Source organism: Apodemus sylvaticus, chromosome 16 (genome assembly GCF_947179515.1).
Source record: "Apodemus sylvaticus chromosome 16, mApoSyl1.1, whole genome shotgun sequence".
NCBI classification, from domain to species: Eukaryota; Metazoa; Chordata; class Mammalia; order Rodentia; family Muridae; genus Apodemus; species Apodemus sylvaticus.
The window spans coordinates 64,192,245-64,200,924 of record NC_067487.1 but is presented as its reverse complement, the minus strand read 5'-3'; the positions used below and the strand labels follow the sequence as shown (position 1 = coordinate 64,200,924).

General features: G+C 44.1%; 1 pseudogene; it reads left to right on the top strand.

The window, feature by feature from the left end:
- The first annotated feature begins 8,002 nt into the window (after positions 1–8,002).
- On the top strand, positions 8,003–8,427 carry LOC127666969 (ubiquitin-conjugating enzyme E2 L3-like; annotated as a pseudogene).
- Positions 8,428–8,680: the final 253 nt, after the last annotated feature.

The window sequence follows — 8,680 nt, the reverse complement described above, 5'->3', positions numbered from 1 at the left end:
TGATGGTCTGAGGAGGTGGGGGGGGGGGGGCAGGGCAGCTCGCACTGGCTCTCTTCAGCTCTGTGATTGTTACACAATGGTGTCATGACTGGCTTTCCTTTTAATGCACTTGTTTCTTTAAAACACGGGTACTGATGAAGATAAAACTGAGAACTAGTTCAAAAATGTTGTAGACCAGAACCCCAGGCCTACGCCTGTCATTTCATAAGGTAACGTCATAGATATGCTTGTATCCTTGCTGCCTCCAGACACTGCTGACAGGGCTCATAGTTCTGTTCTAGGTAACCGCCAAGCCGTAAGCTTCCCTAGAAGGATTTGGGAAACTATGCAGCTTTCTCAGTTGGTTATTGTGTTCACTTACTCATCTTCCTTGTTTCAACAAAATGGAGTCAAAATTCAAAAAAATTAACACTTCAAGTTAGTGCAGCATTTTCTCAACTGAACACCAAAGGGAATATTATTACCCTTATTTTACAAATACCCACACTTAGAATTATTTTACATGTGTGCACACACACACACACACACACACACACACACACGGGGGAGGGGCAGAGGCACAGGGACTGAGAGCATTGTGCTTTGTGCTACTGAGCCAGAGCCCTGAAAGCAGACTGCGACATTACACCAGTCTCTGTGGAGAGTTGGAAACATGTAAAAGTTCCTTGTGTTTTGATATCGGCCCCAATCACTAATTATGTAGTAATCGAGGCCAAAATCAGATTATTTGAAGGACTGGAGCATGTAAATATCATTTACGTTTCTGTGCCGCACACTAACTGCCCTGCGACCCCATTTCTGCTCCAGGTCTTTGTCTTTAACTCGCCTCACACCTCTTTTGATGCCTTTGGATGCTTTTGTTCCCTGGGAAAGGGCTGTTACCAAATCTCTATCCTTAGATACGTTATAGAGGGATTGGAGAGTGGCAGTTAAGAAAATGTGCTGCTCTTGTAGAAGACCCAAGTTCTGTTCCCAGCACTCACACCAGGTAGCTCCCAGCTGCCTGTAGCTCCCAGCTGCCTGTAGCTCCCAGCTGTAGGGAACCCAGTGCCTCCGATTGGCCTCCAGTGGCACCTACACCCATCTGTGCATACACACACACACACACATGCACGCTCGCACAGGCACACCTGCACAAGTTTTTTGAGGCGTTGAGCCTCCAAGGAGCTGCCCTGGGCTGTCAGTGGGTGAGACCTAAAGGAGCCATCCTGTCGCTCTCCATGGCTTCTGTCCTCTGTGCACGGAGCACGTAGGTGCATGTTGTGGTTTCCTCAGAAGTTTTCAAGGGAAATGTCACATGAAGGGGAGACAATTTGAAATATCAGTTTGGTGACAGTATAAGATAAGCACAGGTCCCATGTCCATTGTGAGAATTAAAGGCTAGCCTTTGAAACACAACAGAGGCCACAGCCAACGGAGAAGCTCTGCCACCAGATTCTGGTCTAAGGAAAAGCCCTGTCACAGGTTTTGGAGTCTCTTCTACAGCCAACAGCGTATTAGCATGCTGGCTAAATGGTTTACATGGGGAGTGAGGAGTAGAGAAACTTTGATAACCATGCAGGGTCAAACTCACAAGGACTTCAGTCTTCAAGTAGAATGTGAGGGCAGCATGCAGCTGGCATCTACCTGTCCTCTTTCTGCAAAGGTCCCAGTTCTCTGTCTGTTAGGAATTATCTCAAGTTGCTGCATGCTGCCCTGCTATTTTCAAGGGGACGATGGGCAGACCAGGCGGCATGCCTGCCTTCCCCCATGGACACATTTCTCTGGGCTCAGAAATGTCGTCTGCTCGTATTTCAGGGAGCTCGCCAAAGCACTGGCTCTTGCCTTGGGAATCCTGCAGGGTCTCTGCTAGTCTTCACAACTGATTCTGGCAAAAGCCGTCTGCTATGATCCCTCCCCAAATCTCAGAGTGTACAACACTGTTTTATAATTGTTCTTTGTATAGTATTTATTGAATTAAACTCTTAATTTACTTGAGAGTTTACAAATTACATGTGAATATTAGAAGGAAAATAAAAGCTGTCAAAACGTGAGCAATCTACTACTGCACCATAGACACTGTGTATTGAAAAGCCAGTATTGCTATTTTTCTTTTGCTTATTTTAAATAATAAAACTCATTGAAAGATAGAAGATTTTAGGGCTAGAAAGATGCCTCAGCAGTTAAGAGTTCTGGCCCCTCTTCCAGAGGTTCCAAGTTCAATTCCCAGAGTCCTCATGGCATCTCACAACCATTGAAGCTCCATTTCGAGGAGATCTGACGGCCTTCCTCCTCAGGCCTCTGCAGCCACAGACACACACATGGTAGACGGACGGACATACTTGCAGGCAAAACACACAGAAAATAAGTTGAAAGTTAAAGCTGTCCCTTGGCTTCCAGAATGTGAATATATACAGGCTTAAGTATTTAATGTGAAGTGAATGTATTAAGTATATTCAAATTGTTTCTGTCGATATGTTTTCCTTATCACTCTCTACGGTTCCTTTTCCTTGTTGTCCTTGTCCCTTGCCATTTTAGTAACACATTTCCCATGTGTGGGTTTTAAATAGTGATTTATTGTTTAAATTATGTTCTCTGGAATTGCAAAATAAAATGTGCTCCTTGAATCAAACTCCTTGGACTTTTTCCTGTCTCTGGACATGCTAGTCTCCCCTGAAGTTCTTTTTGTTTGTAGCAGGAGCCTAGCGAACAGAGTCCATTTCACTTGAGTGTGAAGGAATCACAGTGCCTCAGTCTCAGAGCACAGACACAGGAATGGAATTCAAGATTCTTTATTTGATGATATCTCAGAATCCTCTGGGACTGGTCTGTCACCAATCTTCACCTTGATCTCTCTTCCAAAATTATCTGGGTTTCTAAGATTATCTTGTTTGCCTGATAACTTTCCGGAAGTTCCCAAGAGAACTCTCTACTTTTTATTCCTTTATCCTTAGAAAATGTTTTTATTTTCTCTCTTGAAAGAGTTCTTTGTTGAAAGGTCCTGCAGAAGTAGGACTGAGTGCCTACTGGTAACCCCCAGGCTTTGGTGATAGGAAAGACCTTGTCTAAAGCTGTAGTGGTAACACATCTACCTTATCTGCAGATCTATATGTGTATCCTGTACATAGATCAGGAACCTTTTCAACGAGTAAGATCATTTTAGGAATCATCAACATAATAGTAGCATTTTGCTGCCCCTATGGGTGTGTCTAGCTATTGCCAAGTTGAGCCATGACAGCCATCAGAACTCCAGGAAACCTTGGGTGTGTTTGGTCATGGGTGGGTACAGGATCAAATGACAGCTCTAAACTTGGAGTGGTAATGCACAACTGTTTTCTCAGCACTTAGAAGGTAGAGGCAGGAGGATTGCAAGTTTCTGTGGCCAGCCTGGCCACTGTATGGGTGAGACCTTATCTCAAATACTCAAAGAAAAAGCACTATGTATTGGACTCCTATGGGAAGCTCCATATATTTTTGTTCTCTTTGTTGCCCATAAATCCACATTGTAGTTTCCTGACCCCAGCTATGCAGAAACCCTGGCACAAGAGAATAGAAGATGTCTTAGGGTTTCTATTCCTGCACAAACACCGTGACCAAGAAGCAAGTTGGGGAGAAAAGGATTTATTGCACTTCTACTTCCACATTGTTGTTCATTACCAAAGGAAGTCAGGACTGGAACTCAAGCAGGTCAGGAAGCAGGAGCTGATGCAGAGGCCATGGAGGGATGTTACTTACCAACTTGCTTCCCCTGGTTTGCTCAGCTTGCTTGCTTATAGAACCCAAGACTACCAGCCCAGGGATGGCACCACCCACAATGGGCCTCCCCCCTTTATCACTAATTGAGAAAATATCTTATAGCTGGATCTCATGGAGGCACTTCCCTACCTGAAGCTCCTTTCTCTGTGAAAACTCCAGCCTGTGTCAAGTTGACACACAAAACCAGCCAGTATAGAAGATAACTAAATTTTCCCACCTGACTAGCTATTTTTATGCTCTACATAATACCTTGATCTTGTCTTTAGATATGTGACCAAAATGGTGACCCAGGTTAATACTTGGGAACCTCAGAAAGGTCACTCTGCCAACCTTAGCCCTGCAGCATTTCTACACCAGCAAAGGTGCCCATCTGTGAACACCTCAGAATAAATAGTGAAGAAAGGATGCTGGGGAGCAGACCTGAGTACATGTGTACTGTTGGCATAGCAACAGTGTGTGTGTGTGTGTGTGTGTGTGTGTGTGTGTGTGTGCGCGCGTGCGTGTGCGTGTGTGTGTGTGTGTGTGTGTGTGTGTGTGTGTGTGTGGCTGTCTGTGGCTGTCTGTGGCTGTCTGTGTCTGTGTCTGTGTGTGCATGCATGTGTGTGTGTATGTGTAACTTAAACAGCTTATGACCATAATCGTAACTTGCTGGTAAAATCACTGTAGTTCTCTGCGAGCTCTTCTAATCTGATGCTTGACATAAGCACTTTTGATGTCTTTCCCCACTGCCCGCGTATTGATGGCACTTTGCTGCATAGCTTCATGGTCTTTTTGGCTATCTAATGGTTATAGCATAATTCATTGAGGCTCTCTGTTATCATGGGTTATTTAGACAATAAACCACCCTCCCTTTTTTGCCGTCATAGATAACAGTAATGTCAACAACTTTGCAAATATAGCTTCTCCCTTTTTGATTGATACTTCCTGATTATTAATTTCTAAGAGTCAAAGTGCAATCCTGGAAAGAATGGATTTTTTTTAATTGGTTGCTTGTCATATATTACAAATCACCATGTCTGGAAGCTACACAGTATGTTTGATCGATGTGTGTCAGCTATAGTCTCTGGCCTGTGAAATAGAGTATCAGTTTGCTTATTCTGATAAATAGTTCATTTCGTTTCTCAAACTAATCAAAGACATTTGTCTAAAGTAGGGATGTAGATTTCATCTGAAAATCCAAAGACAGTATTTTAATGCACGGTTATTAAAGAGCTGTTTGGGGGATACTGCTCTCAAAGGTTTAACATTGATAATTGACTCCTTTCTAAAAAGGACCTAGCCCAACCTGCAACCTCGCATGTTCATAAATGACAATAACATATATCAATGGTAAAAGAGGATATTTGTACAGAGCTATATTGGGGTGTCATGCCACATGGTAGGAACTTGACATTAGCCAAGGACAAGGGCTTCGGGCAGGAATCTGATGTTAGGGCATAATAGGGAAGTAGGTTACAGCAGGAATTTTTATCCTAGGGTGGAGTGCTAAGAGTGTACATTGGTCAAGGTGAACTTCTCTCTGCCTACATTGAGCACGGATTCCCTTGCTAGTTAGGATCCTGCTCCACCTTGGGTGGAGAAGCTCAGAGTGAAGGCTAAGCTCTTTGTTCCTCCAGGTCTACGAATTCCTGAATTAAGCAGGTGACCCACCCAGCTGCCTGAGCAGCCCCGGAACTCAGCCCAGAGTCTGGGGGAGGGGCTTGCCCAAACTATTAAACGGTCTGACCGCCATTAAAGGTGGGGCCTCGATCGGTAAACTACCCATCCATCCCTCAGCTTCTGTTCCGGGAAACCAGTTCGTAGTAGCTGCAGGCAGCTACAGAATACAACAGATATTCTTGCGGCCACTAGTTCCATTCTCCCTGACTTCCTGGTCTTAGTCTAAATAACAATGTCACCAACTTGTTAGTCCTGGCCTTCCTTGGGTGCCACTGGGGTGGCTAAGCTGTGGCTCTCAATCACCCTAATACTGAGACCCTTGAGAACAGTTCCTCATGTTGTGGTGACCCCCAACCATAAAATTATTTTAGTTGCTACTTCATAACTGTAATTTTGCTGCTGTTATGAATTGCAATGTAGATATCTGTGTTTTCTGATAGCCATAGGTAACCCCTAAGAAAGGGTCATTTGACTGTCATATGGGTGGTAACCCACAGGTTTAAGCAGAAGTCACTGGGCATCTGAGAGTGTTTAGAAGGTAATGCCCAGGCTGGAGAGATGTCTCAGTGGTAAAGAGCACTGACTGCTCTTCCAGAGGGCCTGAGTTCAAATCCCAGCAACCACATGGTGGCTCACAACCATCTGTAATAGGACTTGATGCCCTCTTCTGGTGTGTCTGAAGACAGCTACAGTGTACTCATATGAGTAAAATAAATAAATCTTTAGAAGGTAGTGACCATAGCTCCCCTCCCCCTCCCTCCCTGAATTTCTCTCAGTGTCGGCAATGTTTGTGTTAGCTGGCATCTCATTACCTATTTAAAACCATCGGACATGGATGCTCACTGAAGAACCTGTAATCCCAGAATTAACAAAAGCAGGAAGATCAAGAGTCCAGGGCTTTCCCAGATATGGAGCAAGTTCAAGGCCAACCCAGGCTACATGAGACCCTGTCTCAACAACAACAAAAAGCAAAAAATAAAAACTGTGAACATGGGTGAAACAGTATTCAGCAAAACCAGAACGGGGAAGTGGGAAGGGGTGGATGGGAGGACAGGGGAAGAGAAGGGGGTTTACGGAACTTTCGGGGAGTGGGGGGGCTAGAAAAGGGGAAATCATTTGAAATGTAAATAAATTATATCGAATAAAAAAAAATTTCACTCCCTAAAAAAAAAAAAAAAAAAAAAAAAAAACTGTGAACATGGAAGTTTCATGGCAGGGCAGAGTAAAAAGATGGCATCCAGATTATACAAGGCTTCAACCTCTTTAAATCCCAAAATTTTAATTAAAGTCAAGTAGTCCTTTTACCTGATGGAAATACACATACCATAAACTTTTAATCAGGCATTGCTGGCAAAGTGTATCACATTTAGGTTCTGGCTGCCTTGTTACTATTTTGTTCCTCAGAACCACAGTGAATTTCCACAATGGGAAAGATCTCTCTCTCTCTCTCTCTCTCTCTCTCTCTCTCTCTCTCACACACACACACACACACACACACACACACACACACACACACACACATACACACACACACACCATCTGGCCAGGCAGTGGTGGTGCCAGTCTTTAATCTCTGCACTTGGGAGGCAGAGGCAGGAAGATCTCTCTCTCTCTCTCTCTCTCTCTCTCTCTCTCTCTCTCTCTCTCTCTCTCTGTGTGTGTGTGTGTGTGTGTGTGTGTGTGTGTGTGTGTGTGTGTGTGTGTGTACTCAGTCTGAAATGCATATTTAAGCTCTAAGCACCCAGTCCCCAGTCTTTGTAGGAGGAGGATGGTTCCAGGGAATGCACTTGGGGCCTTGCGCATGTTTGACCAGCATTCTATGGCTAAACTTTTAGTAACAGGCAGGCCCATGAACATAACTCCTGTGTGCTAGGGTAGTATAACTCTCTGGAATACAGTAACGGGTTTTTATAAATATTACAAATAAAAATATTTACATTTTGTTTTATGCATAATAATGAAAAATGTCCTATAAATCCAGATATGTCTTTATGGTCTAGGTTGTGGCATCACTTCACAAAACATTGTCATGAAAAGCAATGTACACTCTTCAAAAGTTAATTATATACACATACACTCTGTGTATCAGTAATGAATGTTTTTCTATGCACACATAGCTACATAGAACTGAGAATCCCTTGCTTTCAGGCCTTGGAAAAATCTCTCTGAACAAATTTTAAAAGATGAAAATTATAGAAAGGACCGGCATGGTGGCCACACCTTTAATCCCAGCACTGGGGAACAGAGGCAGGTGGATCTGTGTGAATTTGAGGCCAGCCTCTACAGAGTGAGTTCCAGGACCGTCAGGACTATTACACAGATAAATCCTGTCTCCAAAAAACAAAACAGAAACAAAAATAAGAAAGAAGGAAGGAAGGAAGGAAGGAAGGAAGGAAGGAAGGAAGGAAGGAAGGAAGGAAGGAAGGAAGGAAGGAAGGAAGGAAGGAAGGGAAAGTTGTAGAAAGGTGTAAACTACACAGCCTCCTGTGGACATAACATTAGAATAAAACACATATGTGATAATGTGTCTCTTGAAGGAAAAAGAGAAATAAGGTTATATAACGATGAAAAACTGAACAGATGAAAACGGAGCAGCGTCAGACCCAAGATGGCGGCCAGCAGGATGTAGACGGAAGAGCCTGAAGAGATCCACAACCGTGGAATGAAAAACTTCCAAAACATCCAGGGTGATGAGGCTAATTTATTGACTTGACAAGGGCTCATTGTTCCTGACAACCCTCCACATGATAAGGGAGCCTTCAGAACTGAAACCAGCTTTCCAGCAGAGCAGCCATTCAGACCACCCAAGCTCACATTTATAGCAAAGACCACCCTAACACTGATGAGAAGGGGCAGGTCTGCCTGCCAGTAACTAGTGCTGAAAACTGGAAGCCAGCCACCAAGACTGACCAAGTACTCCAGTCCCTCACCTGATGACCCCGCCAGAGCACCCATTCCGTGCTGACCTAGGACCGTAAAACCTTCTGTAAGAATACCAAAGAGAAATGTGGGGCAAAGCGACCTGTGGACTAAAACCTGCCATGAGTGATTCCAGCAAGTTTGAGCAGAGACCATGAACAGTGCATTCAGACACCCCGCAGAGCAGGGCTCTGTGGAGACTGACATGGGCCACCAACTGGCGTCCACTGTGGCAGTTACTAACTTTCTACAGTTTTCTTAATCAAAACTGGTCTAGGTAACCTGTAAAGAAGGATTAAAAGGTTCAGATGTAGCTGGGCGTGGTGGCCCATGCCTGTAATCCCAGTACTTAGGAGGCAGAGGCAGG